Source organism: Hylaeus volcanicus, chromosome 1 (assembly GCF_026283585.1).
Source record: "Hylaeus volcanicus isolate JK05 chromosome 1, UHH_iyHylVolc1.0_haploid, whole genome shotgun sequence".
NCBI classification, from domain to species: domain Eukaryota; kingdom Metazoa; phylum Arthropoda; class Insecta; order Hymenoptera; family Colletidae; genus Hylaeus; species Hylaeus volcanicus.
The window spans coordinates 4,424,990-4,441,820 of NC_071976.1; positions in this window are offsets into that span (position 1 = coordinate 4,424,990).

A 16,831-nucleotide genomic window follows, 5' to 3' on the forward strand; every position below is an offset into this window, starting at 1 on the left:
TAGTCGCAGTCAAACGTATTCATAGAACGTACCATCGCGTTTGTTCGAATCATCTTGACTGATAAATTAGTGGCTGCTGGGATTACGTAATTGCCAAATATTCTGTCGCGTCTCTATATTTAGAAACATGTGCAGTCGTAACCACGTATAAGCCAATTTGTACCGTAATACTTGAGCAATGTCGGCCTGTAATATCGAGGATGTGTAACTTGTGCAAGCGGGTGGTGAGTGAGATGAACCGGAATTGATTTGCGTAGATATATCTTGACATGGTGTGTCGAGTTGGGAAATCCGAAGAGCGACGTATTTGTCATGCGGATTTTCCCTTTGTACATTCTTTGTGCGCAGCGACGATTGCAAATCGCCTACGTCCTTTCGAAACTAACAAGTTCGTGAATTTAAACGGTCGAATGTTTCGATGAGTAAATCTTACGAGCAAATATTTTCGAGGGAGCAGTCGCCATTATGATGCGAAACATTCAACATTCCGTTTGGAGAGTTCCACGGTGGGACTTCGGTATCGCGTTCCATCGTCGCAAGAACCAACGGCAGACCCGTTTCTAGCAACGTAAAATGTCAAAATGGGAGTAGCGGAACAACATAAGAGCCACGAGCATGAAAACACGTTACGAGTGAGGTTTCCTGAAGCACGAAAGAGGGCGAGGGGGCAGAGTAAGGCTCCTATACCTACCGCGAAGTGAGGCAGTCGTCTGGGAATAAGTTATGAACTCTATGCATTTTAAATGACTAAATCTCTGGACCGAACGTACTCTTTGCTGGATTTTTCCGCGAGAAACGCATTATTGGCCTGACAATCTCTCTAGACACAGGAGCGCGTGTTGTACGTGCAAACGTTAGCGTGCATCGCGGTTCCTCTGTTTCGACCCTCGCGTTACGAATCTCTCTTTCGGATCGTTTCTGGCCTCCTTTTTCTCATCCGCGTACTTTCGAAATTAGTTTTCCATCCGGTATTGTCCCGCGATTGAAAACATTCCAGCGAACTTCGGGATGATTTCCAGGAAGACTTTTAAAAACTATGAAACTACCACCGACGCGCGTGTAAAGCTGGCTACGGGGCAGCGAAGTGAACGAGAGAACGCCGAAACGAGTCTCGCGTACTCGGAATTTAATTTGGGGTTCCGAAGTCGCAGAACGTCTGTGTCTCTGCGAGAAGGGAATACTTGCTTTGGCCTTCGAATATGATTTATATTTGTCTTGGAGCTAGGAAAGTTTTTGATGAAAAGTGTGAAGAATTCGCAATGGAGATTTACATGGTCGTGAACATGTTTAACGCTATTTCTATCGCGTTATTACACGCGGAGGATATACCAGTGACATAGAAGATGCAGTTTACAAACAACGGTAAGTGGTAGAGGAAGAATGTCTGGTGTGTAGTGTCTAAGCACGTCTCATGCCCATGAGTAAATGCCAGCCTAGATTTACAACCAGACACGAATTGCATCCCGGTTGTCTGGCCACGTACAGACCATGTTCTACTTGTATGACCAGGCACGTTCTTACTTCACGTGTTCTACTATGGGTGACTCTACCATTCGCATTTTGCATGAAATGTTGTACTCTAGCGATGACGTTTGTATACTTCTCTGTGGGATGACGATTCTGGGCTATTTGTCTGGAATATGATGATTCTAGTCTGGATAAGACGATTCTGTCCTACTTATTTAGAGAGTTACTGTTTCATTCAACAAGTGTAGATGAAGTGATACCGTTCTAATCACTTGCAGGAGGATGAAAGTATCTACTTCTTTAGGGAAACCGATTTTATTGTACTTGTTTAGAAAAACGATTCTATTTCACTTGTCTGGAGAAGACGATTTTACTCTTGTACGATCAATGGTTGATCAACACTACTTGTATCATCAGAATATATCTCGTAGTGCAATTTAAGCTGCCTGTTTCGTTGAATAATGGATTTTGTATCGTTTCTCTGAATCCACGAAATGAACGAAACAAAGGGTATCAGTTAATTTCATATCTTTTTAAAATTTTGTATTTCTGTAAGAATTCTTGTTACACATTTATAAATTTATTTTCGCAACTTTTTATATTATATTTATGACGATGTTATATTACTTTTATTTATTTATTTCAGCTCACATTTTGTATAAAATATGTTCTAAGCACTAGTACTTATGTACACGTATTACGACGTCTAATTCCAAGACCCTTCATCGTGAACATACATAATTTTACTAAATTCAGTGACTTGAAAATTTCCGTTCTGAAAATTACTCACACAGACGTCTCTAATTTCTAGTAATTGTACGGTTCAATTTCTCCCAGCTAAGTAAATCAAATTAACCCCTGTACGACGGTTTCAATCGAGCCACGACCATGCACAAACGCAATCAAGTCCGTATAAACGAACTTTGTAACTACCACTTGCGCGCTTTAAACGTGTTGAAAAGTCGGAAGGTCTAAACATTGGTTAGAGCACGCCTCAAAAGCAAAGAAGCTGCACGCGAACTCGGCTTCGGTAAAGTTCTTGCGATATTTCGCCGTGGGGTCTTCGAGGCACGGTCGAGTCGAGAGATCGAGGCGAGGTCGAACGTCGCGACGAGGCGATGACGGCAGAAGAGAAGAACGAAGGGAGCCAAAAGTTTCGGTCAGAGAAGGGGGGTAAGGACAAGTAAGAGAAAGAGAGGGGGGAAAGGCTGCACGAATCGAACGATTTCTACCGGCGGCGGTTTAAGTCGAATCAATTGGAAAAGTTCGATTTCCCCTCGTTTGGAACCGCCGCGTTCCACGGGATCGCCGCAGCTTTCCCTTTGGTTTAAAGTAGCGATAGATCAGAGAACGTTTCCGCGTGGAAGGCTGCGAAAGCCTGAAACTTCGTCGCTCCGCCGCGGCATCCGGTTCCTGTCCGCTTCCCGCTGGTCTGCTTTCTTTCTCGTGGAACCGCGCGGCCGCTCGAGAAATTTCTACGGACTCGGACGATTAACCCTTCGTGCACGCCAGCCGAAGTTTCCACAGAGGAAACTCGGGTTTTTCTTGCGGACCAGAAGTATTTAGTGGCTGACGTGGAGAGGTGCGCCTCGATTTCTTGCTTTACGCAATCCTCATTCGTAGACCGCTATTACAACCTCCTCCGGATTGTAGTCTCTGTGGATTTCAAAATTACCTTTTAATATTATGGAGGAATATTAGCCCTTTGCTCTCCGTTGTCCTCTCTGAGGGGACATTGTAATTCCAGGTATATCACTCCGATGTTCACTCTGAGAGGACATAAAAGTTTATTAGTTATTACGGGGAATCAATTTCTTGCAGCTCAACTTTATGAGAAATCCATGTTTCTCTGAAGTTTCCTGTTGAAATGGCGTAGGAAATCAAATCAAAATATTTTACAACTAGCCAAGTCCCGCGGTTTTACCCGTGTATAATACTATGTATTCTATATATATCTATATATATATCGCAATTTTTTAAAATTCACATATTGTTAGATTTAGAGAAATCGAAACATCATAAGGTATCTGATAAATTTTGTTTTGCCAGAAATACAAAAGAGGTTAAAGCATAACATACAGAATATCGTAATCGTCTCGTCTCGTGCAAAAGCATACGAAATTTGAGAACTCTGTGAAATTGAATCTGATCGATGTGTACATTTTCGTCTAGAATCAATTACAAAATAATTTAACTCTAGAAACTTCGTGCCTGAAATCATCACATTGAAGATTTGCAAATTACATAAGGGGAGGGAGAAACATCTTCAGGGTCACTTGTGCACATATCACAAATGAAATACTAAATGCACATCAAGTATTAGCGTGTCGCCTCTCTTTCATTTAGAAATTTAATAATCATTATCAGCATGCAAGCAACGGCTGAATTATTATTTTACTTTTTCGGACGGTAACCAAGGTTCGTTTATTCGTTAAACGCGGAATCCGCTTAAAATGGTTTTATTGATCCCTGGTGTTACGTTGTAACGAGCTTCGAGGGTGCCTTTAATTCTCAACGCTATTAGCTTTCAATTTTCTATACATTGTTGAATATAATCGACGCCACTCTACCACATTGTGGTTGCCCCTAGAAAAGTGTTTGACAATGCCCGGTGCAATTCTGTAAAGCTATCGCGCGAAGCTCCATGGAGTTAATTGATTCCTTTGGGTATCGGAGCTCTCAAAATTATCTACTCTCGTGCATCAGAATTTTATTAGATATTTTACTGAAAGTTGGCATGTACTCACTAACGAATGTAAATTAGTTTTATCGAGCTAGAAGCAATAGAATTTTATCAGTAAATGAAAACAGGTAATTCCTTATTTAGTACAATTGATAAAAGAAAATTATAATACGTTTAAAATTTCGTATTTCTAATTATTCAGGAAGCTAATTTCCACGATTTGAAGATAAGGAAAACTAAAAATAACGAAGTATTTATTTTATTTCATTAATACTTTTGGTTCATCAATTAATAAGCACTTTTGTCGCGGAACGAGCGAGGCCTTCGATCTCTGATTCCGAAACTAGGTTAGACGAGGAACTCCACGTAATGCACAAGGGTGCTAACAGGAATTGTGTAGTATGTTCCAAAAGGCAAAAAATGGTAGAAGACGTGAAACCAGCGGATAGTGTGACACTTGACCTAATAAGCCCAAGGTACGTATACACAGAAGACTGCTTTCGTAGATACGGCTGAACATAAAATATGAAATTCGAAGATTTGTCTTCATAATAAAATTAAAGATATTAACAATATTAATAAAATGTGAATTACAAGCACGTGTAATATATTTTGTTGATAAAATATAACTTTTCAATTTTCATTAACGATAACTGAAAAACAACCTGAAATCTAGATTCCCTTCAAATATCCAACTATAAAATTTTATTCTTAATTGTTATTGTTAGGCCTAGCTAAGGGATTATAAATAAAATTGTAATACGTGTTCTTACAGTATATTCTTCTTCTAAATTCAAACCGAGACAATAGTCAACTAATTCTGCTGTATCGGATGCTCTGATTACTTTTCTTACTAAACCTCTTGAGCGGAAAGGGGTTATCTATGGCCGTTGGTACCGGATTACCAACTCGTCTAGAATGAGCTCGTCCGTCCGACACATTCTTGTCCCAATCCAAACTTTCTGCAGGATCTTTCGGCTTGGATAAGAAATGCGAAAAACAAGGCCGACTAACTTATTTTAAACACATTCGTTGCGCCATTCTTAGATAAGAATGGTACAGATACCGAATCACTAGGTTGATCGTCCAACGAAATGTGGCCTGGGCTACTCCCCTGTATTTTACATCCTATGCGTCTCTACATCGCTCGATATTTATCCCCAGCTTCCGGTCGCGCTTCGTCGTGGAAATCTTCACTGGTCGCTCCAGCATTGCCTTCCCTCCTCCTCAAACACTTGGAACGGCCGTCGCAGCGATTTCCGTGATAGACTCGTTCGATCGTTTCGGCCACCTTCCCCCTCTTGATTCCGCTGTCACACGAGTGATTTGTGCCATTCGGGCTGGCGGCTGACAAAACAAGTCGTTACACCACTGTCGGAACGGCTGACCCAGGCCCGCCACTATCTACTGTCACTGCCGGCACTCGTAAACGGCGCGACGTTTATCTCGCCGCTCGCTGCTAGCAGTCGTCAAAAAGTTCAACTCGTTTCCCCCCTTATCCATCCTCTTTCCTCCGGCATCGTTAAGCCACCCTCATCCTCGTCTCGCCCTTCTGCGACCATCGTCGCTCTCAGGCGTTGCAAATCGCCGCGCGGAGATCCCTTTGTCCCTACCTTCTTCCTCTCGCCGGTGCCGCGCAGAGAACTGCGTAAACTTTTCGACGGACGAGCTTTTTCCAGACGCGCGAGACTAAAGCGTCGCCGGTTTGTACAGAGGTACAACTTTTCCCGACTATGCACTTGCTGGCGAATTTTATGAGAATTTTTCGACGGATGTTGTAACTATTGAGATTAGACACAGAGGGTGGAGGACATTGAAAGGGGCGGTTTGGGAGACGATTCGAAACAACTTTTTCCTTAGCGAAAATGTTGTCCGAGGCTTCGTTGAGGAGATATTAACCCTTTGCCTTCGAGAGGTGACTCTCGGTCACCACTAGGTTTCCTTTAGATTTAATTTGGGAGATGATTCGAAACAACTTTTTCCTTAGCGAAAATGTTGTCCGAGGCTTCGTTGAGGAGATATTAACCCTTTGTCTTCGAGAGGTGACTCCCGGTCACCACTAGGTTTCCTTTAGATTTAATTTCTTTGAAACTCGAAGTGTCAATAAAATGATTGTCGTTGAGGCAAAGGTGACCTGATTTTTCAATCTCAAATTAGAGATCTCATTTTCGATGTCGATCTAAGCTTAGTGCTTTCGTTCGCGCAGTAATCGAACTAGAGAGACCGCGGAGTAATTACGCAACGATTTCATCGCCTCGCGCGGAAGTTACTTTTTCTTCGGCTGTCCTCGGGAATACTCGCCGCTGGTCGGCCTCGATAAGTATCTCGAACACACAGCTTTCAAAAAATTCACAATACCTTAAATCGATTATTTGAAGTTTCATACTTTATATCGATTGCTATCGAGTGGTGCGAAGAACTCTAAGAATTCCATGCTCCGAGTGAAATACGAAGGTTTCTTTACAGTTCGGTAACTTATTGGTGCAAATGTCCGTAATCCTACATCTAAATCTGTTAAGGTTCCCTCTGAATTCTTAACAAGATGGCCGTCGGAATTAATCCTTTACGCGTAGACGAATTGCTGCGCAGTGGTCCCCTTAGTCCCATCTTCCTCTCGCCAGCCCCGCGCAAAGGACTGCGTAAACTTTTGGGAGAACGAGCTTTTACCGGAAGCGCGAAACTAAAGCGCCGGCTGGTATACAGTGGGACGTGGACAACTTTTCCCAACGAAGCATTTGCCAGGGCGTTTCGCGAGAATTTTTCGACGGACACCGTTCGGTGCAACGAGGAACGCCCGCTCGTAAACTTCGTCAAGCTGAATGACGCCGCTGCAGTTATTCTCGCGCAAAGTAAAAAGTTTGCGAGGTAATCACATTGTTGCGGTCGCGCTTAAGTTTTCCGCTTTACGGTCTTGCTACTTTTTTTCATTTTCGTCGACGGACCTTGGAGTCGCGCTACGGTTCTTCGTGTATCTTCTTCGATGTATCAGGGTGTAGTGTACTGTGTAAAATTAATATAATCGTCATAGTTGAACATTTTCAAGCAAGATAATAATGTAGAGTATTAAAAAGGAATTAGACAGTATCGAGACTAGAATAGACTTGAAAGTCTTTCAAGTAAATATTTTTAAAAGTAATTAAACAAGATCGAATATTGTGGATGGTTTCTATTCCTTTAAAAACACGAATAGTTTTGTATACTTTGAAAACATTCATTATTTTAAACGTTTCAAAGGTTTTGAAACCCTTAACAATGTTGAAAAGATTTGAAGTTTCGATAGCATTATCAGTTTCTTGTGGTACCACTATGGTACATTGTGAACATTTTTTATTTTATTTTGGATTAGTCTATCGATCTTCAATAAATCAAGACATTCAATGTTCCACACACTTCAGAATTTGCAAAACATTCTATCGCAACAATTTTCCGAATCGTCGCGAGATTTCTCCAGTTTCCCTACTTGACGTTGCCTCGAGTCCGTTCGAATCCCACCACTAATTGCGATATCCCAATTTATTCATAATTCCGCAGTCTCCCACTCCTGAGAATTCTTTCCGGCATTTTTCGATACGCATAGATCATCATCAAACCCAGAGAAAATCTCACGGTATCCATTTATTAACCCAGGGGTGGCTTTCGAATAAAGACAAGCGCTCGGGGAATGAGACGAGTCCCTTAGCCCTTCCAGGCTTATGAAAAAATTCTCTGACGTCGATTCACAGTTCGTTTAACGAATTCCACGGTTCTTGGGCCGGTTGGCGAGTCACCACGATAATTCAGAAATCGGTGTCGGTTAAAGGCAGCCGACAGTGGCCGCCATTCTGTCGGACGGATAGAAGGGTGGGCCGATTCTTCTTTCATTAAATCCCGTACAATTCGCGCCGGCCGCTTTGTTTAAAGTACAATGGCCATCGACTCGGTGCAGCCGGTGGGCGTGGATACACGACACGGCCGAAGATCGAGTTGGCTCCGGTTGGAGCCTTGAGAACGCCAGGGATTCCTTCGAGGTGCAGGGGACACTTCGAAAGGGAATTGGAGAACGGTGATAAGGCAGCGCGCCGGAACAATGCCTACTCGAATTCGCAGCCTCTTCCACGGATTAGGTGAATATATGTTCCCGCGACACTCCAACGACAGTTTTATACTCTCCTCCTCGCGTTTAGACGGAGTTCGGAACTGAGAAATCTCTACATGCTGACCTGTGTTAAGCTCTCAGGGGCTGTAGCATGCGTGTACGCAGCTATAGTACGGGTTTAGCAATCCTGATTTTGCCGAGCTGTCGGGGGACCAGTGGGTCCCAATAGATATACAAATGAATTTAAAAGATAGTATAAACAGTATTAAGAAGAGATACTTTGTATATTATCTGCTACATGAAATTACTTCAATCCATATCCTAATAACATATTTAATTTGAAGGTCCGATATACATATGTAGATACATAAATCGTATTTCTTTCAACATGATTGCCAAATTTCATAATACCTTAGATTTATTAATTGAAGTTCTACGCTTAATATTGATAGATGCATGCTTGTCCAAGTTCATCCGCGAGGAAAATTACGATAGTCATTTAAGTGTAAAATTATTCATATAAACGACTCTCTTGACACATTTCACGGTTGGTCTGTGATCAAACGTTTACTCATCTCGTCCAAATACGGCATAACCTATATTCGTAATTAGATTGGACTAATCTTCACAGTTGCACGTAGCGACTGAATTTGCTAATATTTTACACCACAAAAACGACTGTTAATCGAAAGAGAAACCAACAATAGTTTCTTTTCATAGAAACACGTTAATACGATGAATGTTATTAAAGATACAAGTCAGTTTTGACCTACTTATAACCAAGCACGTCAAGTTCGCGAAGACAGACTTAAGAATGTAGGCAATGCTTGAAAATTCATTTCGAAAAAATTCGATATGGTTGGTATTTTATCGAATAGGAATTATCTATATACGTATATAAGTATCGAATGTTTTCGACACCCCTGAACTCATCATCAGTGTCACAAAAAAATATGTTTAATAATTATGTACATAGAATAATTAAATATAAGTTGGATCAACATGTACTGCGATACTAACCTATTACTGTGTCGAATTTAATTAACTTCAATTACACGCTCCTATCTGGAAGCTTGCGAATAAAATTAGCACATGAATCTTCCCGAAGCTTTTGCTTCATTACATTAGCTTATGTCACTTAACAATGATGCAGATTTCAGACTAAAATTGCAACAGCTAATTCCGTCCGCTCTCTTCACCTTCCTCCAATCCTTTTCTTTATTATGAATGATATCACGGCAATCAAAATTTCGTCCAGGAATACCCCAGCAACTGGCGACTTGTCGCATAACAACGTAGAGCGATGTATCGCAGCCGAGGGACTCCGGGCGCACAGCTGAGCCTCTGGCCAGCGTCGTCGCTCAACGGAGCGGATAATACGGTTTTAACGAACTGTTTTCCATAATGCAAGTAAAGCATTATCAGGCTGTTGAGTGCAGTATAGTCGTATACGTCGGATATTGGAAGCCGTTAACTTTAACGCCCCGATCCACGCCGCTCGAGAGCGACATTATAAATTCATCCCATCCCCAGCAGAATGCAGGAAGAAGCTCAGGAGGAATCGCTGGTACTAGCAACGCCGATGGATGAGTGACGCTATAGACACAGCGCTTTCAGACTAACTATGAAATGTATAGACGAAAGTGTTTTTGGTAACTTTCAATTTCTAACGAGGAAGTTGTGTGATTTTAGGTCTATACGGTGATGATTTATTTTTAATATATTTTTTAATAATATATTTAAGAAGTAGTTCTACAGATCAAAGCAAGAGGAAAAAAGAGGAGTAATCTATGATAATTTTATTCCTTTTCCTGTGTTAATTTCTTTTTATTTCAACTGTTAAGGGATATTCTATCAAGAAATCATCACTCCGCGAAAGAATATGAGAAAGATTGAATTTTCAAATGAATAGGATTAAAAACGGAAAAACGAGGACAGCGACGAAAAAAGCACGGGCAAATGAAAAGGGAAATACGTGCAATTAGAAAAAATAAGCGACAGGAGGACAGGACGAGACGCAGACAACTAGAAAACGGAAATTTAATTAGCGAGACACACTCGTCGGACGTATCCTTATTTTCATTGTTTTCTCGGTCCAAGCTGTGGCAGGCGGTTATCATCCGACTGAAAGCCGTGCGGATAGAGGCCATCTTGAACGCCAGGCGCAGCTTTAACGAGTGAATTATATTCCGAAACGGAATTGAAAGATAAATGCCAGCTGACGAACAGGACGATTTACTAATGGATAGGAAATTGAGAACGCGCCACCCCGAGCGAGAATAAAGAATCGTTGCGTGAATGAGCATGGTAACCGAATGACCGCTCTTCATTGAAATCTGTTTCACGGAGCGTTCGTTGATTATTGAAAGCAGACCCGTGGCCATTAATCCTGAAAGCTTAATTCAATCTCCGTTTTTCTACCGCAATAACGTTATAAGCATGTTTCATCATACAAACCTTACGAATTTAATATTCTTAACAAAACAGTATCGTTGTTAGCTCTAAACTCGTGATTTTAAATGTTGCCGATCGAATTGAAGCTGGGTGGAGCGTAGCGCCAAAAAGGTTGGGAAATCCTGGATTAGAGGATGTCTAGAAGCAACTGTTTATTCGTAAAGCTCCTCAGTTTTGAAAATTTCTTGCGAAGCAGTACAACAAATTGAGTCCCGAGTGAAAGTTACATTTCTACGGAACGCGAGATAATGCCTGTCGGAGCGTATGCGGCTCGGTGTTTTCAACAGTGGCGAATCAGTAACGTTCGTGTCATAAATTCGGTGGCATCAAACGTCCCGAGCAACGTTATTAAAATAAATGTGGAATCCCCGCCGGTCGGATTAATCCAACCGAAACGAACGATTCGATAAAAATATACGTCAGATGCACGAACGGGCAGGATTGCGCTAACACGAATGAAAAATTCGCGGCAAACACGATAAAATCGGGATAACATAACTCGTCGAACGGTGGAGAACGGTTTTCCCGGGAGAGAATTGCGCGATCGTGCGATCACGGCGGTGCTCCGGTCCAAGTCGGACCAACGGAATCGTAAAGAGAGGCAACTGCTCGAAAGGGCTATTACTCAGAGAGAAAGCCCCGCGGTTCATCCCCCAACAACGTTTAGGTAAGTACCGTCAATAAAAAGAAACGCCCCACCCCTCTAACAGGGCTGGTGTAAGACAAACGATTCACCGCAGGAACGCGTGCATACGGGAGGGGCAATCAATTCTGCGAGATATTCCGAAACCGCGGCGGGTCGCTTAAGCCGGCTTTATCGTATGACGTACGCCGCGTGTCGTTTCCGCTCGATGAGAATCGCGAAATCTTATGGCTGGCTCGAGTTAATCTGTAAAATATTGCGGTTATTCCCTTACTTATATGCCTCGCCGCGCGGATCGTGCTCGCACGCTCTGGAAAAAAACTTCAATTTTGCTGGAAGCTCTACATGCGTGGGCCAAATTGATGCGATCACGCGACCTCGATCACATTTTTTTCTAAAGTTTGTCGTTACGTGAACATTCTTTATGAGTAACTAATTAATATTTTGTACGCTTGTCTTGAGGTTTAAGGGAGTAGGGTAAGAAAGCGTAAATATGGTAGTACATTCTGAAAGGGATAGCAGCTTGTACGATTCGATTCGAAGGGGCTGTAGCTATGCTTTATGTGACTACAGTACTGAGCTTAGCGATCCCGAGGTGCCCAACCTAAACGGGGGCCAACAGACATGTAAAGGAATGTAATGTAAGAAGTTAAAGAGTAATGACAAACAATGTAAACGTGAAAAATTTGTAAACACGCTTCTCTAAACTATCGAATACTTTAATAGAAAAACAGGGCAATATATCAACAGTTTATCTCGCGACAGGAGTTTATAATAAGCACGTATAAGACTTCGATAACTTTCGATCGAGGGCTTAATACTGTTCTACACTCAAGTATTTAACTCTATTGTACACTATGTTCGTATAGAATTCAATTTCCATTTGTCTTACTTAGAAGATTAGAAAACTCATTGCAATAAAACATGAATCCAATCCCCGATATAGCTTTTTAGAACGCGTAAATTATAGATGAATTTTGTCAGTGATAGGGCAATATACGATTCCGTGAAACGAACGTTAAACAGCATTCGCGTTACACGCGTATCGTACACGAACGGCTACAAATAGAACGGTCGCAGTTTATAATATTTGATCACATCGTAGCAACGTTACAAAGGCTCGAATCGTTCCAGAGATTTTATCGGCATTTATGTGGTTTAAAATCATTCAAATATTCACAAAGATGCTGGTGCAATGGGATTTACGATAAAGCAGCCGTAAATGTAACCGTCAGATATCAAGTAGATTTCATGCTTTTAATGATACATATTTATCATGGAGAATATGCGTTTTAGGTATCTACTTAATTTGGAAATAAAAAAAATTGACTTTTTACAATTTTTTGCATGTTCAGTTGTAATTCTGTACGTATGAGTACAGTAACGTGGAAATTGAATTCTATACGAACATAGTGTACAATAGAGTTAAATACTTGAGTGTAGAACAGTATTAAGCCCTCGATCGAAAGTTATCGAAGTCTTATACGTGCTTATTATAAACTCCTGTCGGGAGATAAAGTGTTGATATATACGTATCTGTAATATTAAGTAGTATTTAGTCGTAGACTAAAGTCGACTGTAGTTAGCCGACCCCTGATTTAGAGTTTAAACGAGTTAAACCTCTCGAAGCGCCTACAAAAAAGATTAATATCAATTCCAAAAAGCCATTCACCCCTCATTTGATACATCGACAGATAGCTCTCACCTTAAGTGAACTATCAAAATAATTTGAATTCAATCATGTTTCGCTTTGTCGCCTCGTGATCATAGTCTTCTCTCATAAAGCAATTCACGATATTTCGGTCCACTATATCGACATAAAATTTGTTGCTATTATTCAAAGACAAACGCGCACGCGATGCTTCAATCAATTTACAGACACCGAAATCATTTATCTTAATGGACCGGCTCGATAGGTTCATCGTTTGGCGCATCGAAAAATCGAACGCAAACGCAGCTGCGCTTAAGCGAGTTCCACGTCATTAAAATTTGATCTCGCCGAACGACTGGAACCGTCCAATCCAACGCGAACCGACGATCGTTAATAAAAATCGACAGCGTGCCTCGATGAATTAATTAAGGGCGGCAATTTTCCTCGGCAGAGGATCGCATCACAGCACTCGATAACGTTGCGCGTTCATAGCACATTGGAAAGGGGGTTTCGCTTTTTTCCCCGTCGCGTACCAACTTACTCTTGTGTGACGATACCAGGGGTAAAAAAATATTGGCCACTCGATATCACTTTTCCAACTGTGAATTGCGGCGGGCTCGACCGTTACTTTTACACTTCTGTTTGAGAGATAGAGATCGTGTACTGTTGCGAGTTTAAAGGGTTTGGTCAGAATCTTTTCCATCGATAAGAACTTTGACTATACAAAACTCTCGTTAAACCATTTATGGCATGTAAAGTTGCTTAGTGTTATTACAAAACCTGACACTTTTTCTTGGGATTCATATCCTACAATTTAAATGCGATGCCCTCTGCAGCGTGTATTGGGTTGTCTGGAAAGTCCATGTTCGATTTTTGGTAGATTGAAAATGATGCTTGAAAAGAAATAACACGGATACATTTTTTAAAAGGTAGAAAGGTTGTAGAACAGAATGTTACCTATGTTATTTAATATAATATATATCGCAATTCGATTGTGCCTTTGAATTTTTCTTAAAAATTGGAACGAACATTCAGCACAACCCAATAATTTCTAACATCCTTTCTTTGTGTACCCAAACTTGTTTTTTTTTCTTCTCTTTGTATACTTTTTCTTTTCCCTTATTTTATCTTATTTTCATGCTTCATTTTCTCTGTAATCTTTCTTATATTCTATATCCAATGGCAAATATTGTAAAATAAACGAAACGAAAAGAAACATTAGTAACATAGACGGAGTTCTTTTAAAAGTTATAAATCTATACCGCTTAAAGCAAAATTCAGATCGTAGCCACTGCAATCTAAACACTAGTAAATGGAAAAATCATAACGATCTGTCTATCAAATCATTTTTCAGTAAATATGAAATAAAGTTTCTTATATAAAATGACGTTTATTGTATATTATATCATTGTTGGTATTACGATCTAAGAGAATAGCAAATCGTCCAATCCCAACGAAGACTGACGAAAGAGCTGAGTTAGCGTAAAGTTTCGCCAATTTCCATCAGCAAGTATATTCACATTTTGCAAGGTGCATCAGATGCGTTTTCTCATGACCTTTCCGTCAAGTGGACATACCGGTGCATGCACTTCCGTTTAGAGACGTGCGATGGAAGCTATCGAGTTACAAACGTGTCGCCACGGAAGTCGATGTTCGATGCACGTGACACGGTGATAGCAAAAGCGCGTCAAAGGTCTTCTACGATGACGTCGTGACTGATATAGCTCTTGACCCGTCGCAACGACAATGACGTAGCAACGGAACCGTAAAAGAGCGACCGCGACGACGTAAGTTCAGTAACGGTGCTGGGAAGGAGAGCGGTCTATAGACTGGATGCATAACTCCCCCAGAGTTAGTAGTTGCACGTAATTATTCAAACTCGAGGGATAGCCTGAAGTTCAGGTTGCTCTATTGATCGGGCAATGGCCGAGCAGAGCAGCGGAGCAGGTTGAAACGTACGTCTCGAGTGCGTTGCTCCGACTGGCTTTCTCTTATTGTTAGTCCCAACCTTGTTATCGGGAATCGAATCATTGCCGTGGCTTTCGAAGCTAAATTAATTCGAGACAGTTAAGCGCAAGATTCTTCGTCGTCTTCGGTTCTGGTTCATGGTAATTTAAGGAATGGTCGTTTGCATGCACCCGGGAAAGACGATCTGCGGGATTCGAACTGATTGGTTTTATTTTTCTGTCGGTTCTTGTGAAAAGTTTTATCATTTCAAAACTCAATTGTTCATTCCCTGTCGGCCTACGTTATCAAACGACACATGTCGGAATTTTCATCGTTTAATAACGATATGAACGTAATTTTGATTTGTTTTGAAGCAAGGCGAATACGTCTCCATAGGATGAAACACTCACTATGTGCTCGAGGTTCAGACTCTATTAATAATCAAGTATACCTTATTTTTTGGAATAAGGAAAAGGACATTCTATTATCGATTTATAATATCCATAAACACGCTTGAAACATTTCGGAAATTATCGTTTGTCCCGCTAGATCGCTGAAATATCATACTGTGCGTCGCAGCGAAGTCGCTAATAATAAACGTTAATCTGGCTTTGATACAGTTTGTGTCACAAATTGAAATTTGCCATACTTTTTAAAATAGAATACTATCTAAAAGTAATTTACACTTACCTCCGGCTCATACCTTCTCGTAACTCGAAGAAAATAAGACTTTTGATCAAAGAAAATGTTCGAGGATATTTAGGAATATAAATAAATAACACATACGAATCCATCGTTTATTAAAGCAAAACTTTATTATAGCAATAGTGAACAATGGATAACTATTAAAGATTTTTAACATGTTTTTTTTTTTTTTTTTGATAAAAATAGCGATTGGATGTTTAGGTTTAGGTGTTAGGTGAATATCTAAAGGGTCTCTTACCGTACGAAGTTGTTCGAACTAAAAAAATTGTCTACAGTCGTGTGTTCAACGATGATAATCGCGCGTACGCGTAGATACGTGTGAATTTTTCATCAGCGGAGCAAGTGCAGCGTGAATCCAGGATAGGTATTACCGAAACAATTTTACCGATAAATTCCCCGATTTCCTTTCTCCTTTCTCGGTCAACCGATAAAATCCCGAAGATCGATATTTTTGCGGCAACAAATTCGATAAATCGCGCATTACCGTCGAAAAATTGGGAAAGCAAACAGTAAAATTCCTCCGTGCGCAAAAATATTCTCGATAAACCCAGCGAACGTAATTTTTCGAAACGGAAATAAATCGAATCCATCAACGGTGCATTTTCTTTTATCTCTCGAAAATTAACTTCTTGATCCGGTTACTTGTTCGCCATATAAGAGTTCTCGAGCGAATTTGAAGTTCTTGAATAAAGTACATACAATTACATGTTATACTAAAATGATAATTATAAGTCGTCGATTAAAGATAAAAATTTCCTCCAACGTAAAACGAACAAAGAACCTCGGATTCACGGTGTACTTTCGTCCGACCCTAAATTCTACCCTTGATCGCTGCAGTCGAGAGGGAGAGCACAATACAAATAAAAAGTACAAAAGATGAGGAAAACAAAAAGTAGAGAATATAACTCGATGACAATGACGACAGTGATAATAATAACGGTGATAATGAGAAATGAATTCCGTGGATACGAAACGATTAATCTTACGCAGGACTCTCTTTTTCTTTCTCTCACTCTCTATCTCGCTTACTCTCGGAATTTCTCTGTTACGGTCGATGGGGGATTGCCGTCGAAACGATATTAAAAGGGAAACGACGCAAGAAGACAAACGGCGGGCGGCAGAAGTAGTAGAAGATGACGAGGCACGTGAAATTAAAACGAAAAGGTCGGACAGAAGCGTGGCCGTGTTGCAATTATTTCGCGAAAA